The sequence below is a fragment of the Pygocentrus nattereri genome, chromosome 16 (genome assembly GCF_015220715.1).
Source record: "Pygocentrus nattereri isolate fPygNat1 chromosome 16, fPygNat1.pri, whole genome shotgun sequence".
Lineage (NCBI taxonomy): Eukaryota > Metazoa > Chordata > Actinopteri > Characiformes > Serrasalmidae > Pygocentrus > Pygocentrus nattereri.
This window is the reverse complement of record NC_051226.1, coordinates 41,258,469-41,263,135: the sequence shown is the minus strand read 5'-3', so window position 1 is coordinate 41,263,135 and position 4,667 is coordinate 41,258,469.

Sequence of the window (4,667 nt, the reverse complement as noted above, 5' to 3'; positions counted from 1 at the left end):
CAGTGTGACAGTGTGACAGTGTGAGAGACAGTGTGCAGTGTGACAGTGTGAGAGACAGTGTGACAGTGTGTAGTGTGACAGTGTGAGAGACAGTGTGACAGTGTGAGAGACAGTATGTAGTGTGACAGTGTGAGAGACAGTGTGACAGTGTGACAGTGTGAGAGACAGTGTGCAGTGTGACAGTGTGAGAGACAGTGTGACAGTGTGTAGTGTGACAGTGTGAGAGACAGTGTGACAGTGTGAGAGACAGTATGTAGTGTGACAGGGTGAGAGACAGTGTGTAGTGTGACAGTGTGAGAGACAGTGTGACAGTGTGTAGTGTGACAGTGTGAGAGACAGTGTGACAGTGTGAGAGACAGTATGTAGTGTGACAGTGTGAGAGACAGTGTGTAGTGTGACAGTGTGAGAGACAGTGTGCAGTGTGACAGTGTGACAGTGTGAGAGACAGTGTGCAGTGTGACAGTGTGACAGTGTGAGAGACAGTGTGCAGTGTGACAGTGTGAGAGACAGTGTGACAGTGTGAGAGACAGTGTGACAGTGTGTAATGTGACAGTGTGACAGTGTGTAGTGTGACAGTGTGAAGTGTGAGAGACAGTGAGTAGTGTGACAGTGTGAGAGACAGTGTGACAGTGTGAGAGACAGTGTGCAGTGTGACAGTGTGAGAGACAGTGTGACAGTGTGAGAGCCAGTGTGACAGTGTGAGAGACAGTGTGCAGTGTGACAGTGTGTAGTGGGACAGTGTGCAGTGTGACAGTGTGAGAGACAGTGTGACAGTGTGAGAGACAGTGTGCAGTGTGACAGTGTGACAGTGTGAGAGACAGTGTGACAGTGTGAGAGACAGTGTGCAGTGTGAGTGTGAGAGACAGTGTGCAGTGTGACAGTGAGAGACAGTGTGACAGTGTGACAGTGTGAGAGACTGTGTGCAGTGTGACAGTGTGTAGTGTGACAGTGTGAGAGACATTGTGAGAGACAGTGTGTAGTGTGACAGTGTGAGAGACAGTGTGACAGTGTGTAGTGTGACAATGTAGTGTGACAGTGTGAGAGACAGTGTGAGAGACAGTGTGACAGTGTGTAGTGTGACAGTGTGAGAGACAGTGTGACAGTGTGTAGTGTGACAGTGTGAGAGACAGTGTGACAGTGTGTAGTGTGACAGTGTGACAATGTGCAGTGTGAGAGACAGTGTGACAGTGTGTAGTGTGACAGTGTGACAATGTGTAGTGTGACAGTGTGTAGTGTGACAGAGTGACAGTGTGTAGTGTGACAGTGTGACAGTGTGCAGTGTGACAGTGTGCAGTGTGACACTGTGTAGTGTGACAGTGTGTAGTGTGTAGTGTGACAGTGTGCAGTGTGCAGGGTGACACTGTGTAGTGTGACAGTGTGTAGTGTGACAGTGTGTAGTGTGACTGTGTGAGAGACAGTGTGACAGTGTGTAGTGTGACAGTGTGAGAGACAGTGTGACAGTGTGTATTGTGACAGTGTGAGAGACAGTGTGCAGTGTGACAGTGTGAGAGACAGTGTGACAGTGTGAGAGACAGTGTACAGTGTGACAGTGTGAGAGACAGTGTGACAGTGTGCAGTGTGACAGTGTGACAGTGTGAGAAATAGTGTGACAGTGTGCAGTGTGACAGTGTGACAGTGTGAGAGACAGTGTGACAGTGTGTAGTGTGACAGTGTGAGAGACAGTGTGACAGTGTGTAGTGTGACAGTGTGAGAGGCAGTGTGAGAGACAGTATGTAGTGTGACAGTGTGAGAGACAGTGTGTAGTGTGACAGTGTGAGAGACAGTGTGACAGTGTGTAGTGTGACAGTGTGAGAGACAGTGTGACAGTGTGAGAGACAGTATGTAGTGTGACAGTGTGAGAGATAGTGTGTAGTGTGACAGTGTGAGAGACAGTGTGCAGTGTGACAGTGTGAGAGACAGTGTGACAGTTTGAGAGACAGTGTGACAGTGTGTAGTGTGACAGTATGAGAGACAGTGTGAGAGACAGTGTGACAGTGTGTAGTGTGACAGTGTGACAGTGTGTAGTGTGACAGTGTGACAGTGTGCAGTGTGAGAGACAGTGTGAGAGACAGTGAGTAGTGTGACTGTGTGAGAGACAGTGTGACAGTGTGAGAGACAGTGTGCAGTGTGACAGTGTGAGAGACAGTGTGACAGTGTGAGAGACAGTGTGAGAGACAGTGTGCAGTGTGACAGTGTGACAGTGTGAGAGACAGTGTGCAGTGTGACAGTGTGAGAGACAGTGTGACAGTTTGAGAGACAGTGTGACAGTGTGTAGTGTGACAGTGTGAGAGACAGTGTGAGAGACAGTGTGACAGTGTGTAGTGTGACAGTGTGACAGTGTGTAGTGTGACAGTGTGACAGTGTGCAGTGTGAGAGACAGTGTGAGAGACAGTGTGTAGTGTGACAGTGTGAGAGACAGTGTGACAGTGTGAGAGACAGTATGTAGTGTGACAGTGTGAGAGACAGTGTGACAGTGTGAGAGACTGTGTGCAGTGTGATAGTGTGTAGTGTGACAGTGTGAGAGACAGTGTGAGAGACAGTGTGTAGTGTGACAGTGTGAGAGACAGTGTGACAGTGTGTAGTGTGACAATGTAGTGTGACAGTGTGAGAGACAGTGTGACAGTGTGTAGTGTGACAGTGTGAGAGACAGTGTGACAGTGTGTAGTGTGACAGTGTGACAATGTGCAGTGTGAGAGACAGTGTGACAGTGTGTAGTGTGACAGTGTGACAATGTGCAGTGTGACAGTGTGTAGTGTGACAGTGTGACAGTGTGTAGTGTGACATTGTGTAGTGTGACAGTGTGACAGTGTGTAGTGTGACAGTGTGCAGTGTGACAGTGTGTAGTGTGACAATGTGACAGTGTGTAGTGTGTAGTGTGCAGTGTGACAGTGTGTAGTGTGACAGTGTGTAGTGTGACAATGTGACAGTGTGTAGTGTGACAGTGTAACAGTGTGACAGTGTGCAGTGTGACAGTGTGCAGTGTGCAGTGTGACAGTGTGTAGTGTGACAGTGTGTAGTGTGACAGTGTGAGAGACAGTGTGTAGTGTGACAGTGTGAGAGGCAGTGTGACAGTGTGTAGTGTGACAGTGTGACATTGTGTAGTGTGACAGTGTGACAGTGTGTAGTGTGACAGTGTGTAGTGTGTAGTGTGACAGTGTGTAGTGTGACAGTGTGACATTGTGTAGTGTGACAGTGTGACAGTGTGTAGTGTGACAGTGTGTAGTGTGTAGTGTGACAGTGTGTAGTGTGTAGTGTGACAGTGTGTAGTGTGACAGTGTGTAGTGTGTAGTGTGACAGTGTGTAGTGTGACAGAGTGACAGTGTGCAGTGTGACAGTGTGTAGTGTGACAATGTGACAGTGTGTAGTGTGTAGTGTGCAGTGTGACAGTGTGACAGTGTGACAGTGTGTAGTGTGACAGTGTGACAGTGTGTAGTGTGTAGTGTGACAGTGTAACAGTGTGACAGTGTGCAGTGTGACAGTGTGACAGTGTGCAGTGTGCAGTGTGACAGTGTGTAGTGTGACAGTGTGTAGTGTGACAGTGTGAGAGACAGTGTGTAGTGTGACAGTGTGAGAGACAGTGTGACAGTGTGTAGTGTGACAGTGTGACATTGTGCAGTGTGACAGTGTGACAGTGTGTAGTGTGACAGTGTGTAGTGTGTAGTGTGACAGTGTGTAGTGTGTAGTGTGACAGTGTGTAGTGTGACAGTGTGACAGTGTGTAGTGTGACAGTGTGTAGTGTGTAGTGTGACAGTGTGTAGTGTGACAGTGTGACAGTGTGACAGTGTGTAGTGTGTAGTGTGACAGTGTGTAGTGTGACAGTGTGACAGTGTGTAGTGTGACAGTGTGACAGTATGTAGTGTTACAGTGTGTAGTGTGTAGTGTGACAGTGTGTAGTGTGACAGTGTGTAGTGTGACAGTGTGCAGTGTGACAGTGTGTAGTGTGACAGTATGTAGTGTTACAGTGTGCAGTGTGACAGTGTGTAGTGTGACAGTATGTAGTGTTACAGTGTGTAGTGTGACAGTGTGTAGTGTGACAGTGTGTAGTGTGACAGTATGTAGTGTTACAGTGTGCAGTGTGACAGTGTGTAGTGTGACAGTGTGTAGTGTGACAGTATGTAGTGTTACAGTGTGTAGTGTGACAGTGTGTAGTGTGACAGTATGTAGTGTGACAGTGTGTAGTGTGACAGTATGTAGTGTTACAGTGTGCAGTGTGACAGTGTGTAGTGTGACAGTATGTAGTGTTACAGTGTGCAGTGTGACAGTGTGTAGTGTGACAGTATGTAGTGTTACAGTGTGCAGTGTGACAGTGTGTAGTGTGACAGTATGTAGTGTTACAGTGTGTAGTGTGACAGTGTGTAGTGTGACAGTATGTAGTGTGACAGTGTGTAGTGTGACAGTATGTAGTGTTACAGTGTGTAGTGTGACAGTATGTAGTGTGACAGTATGTAGTGTTACAGTGTGCAGTGTGACAGTGTGTAGTGTGACAGTATGTAGTGTTACTGTGTGTAGTATGACAGTGTGCATGTATATATATATATTAGGCTGTTGTGATGTTTATATACATGTTGCGTTACATTTCTTTTCACTGACATTTATAACAGTGATAATACTCATTGATCTTGAATGTTGTTTAGTGTCTGTGTCTGTAATGTAATTACACTAATAAT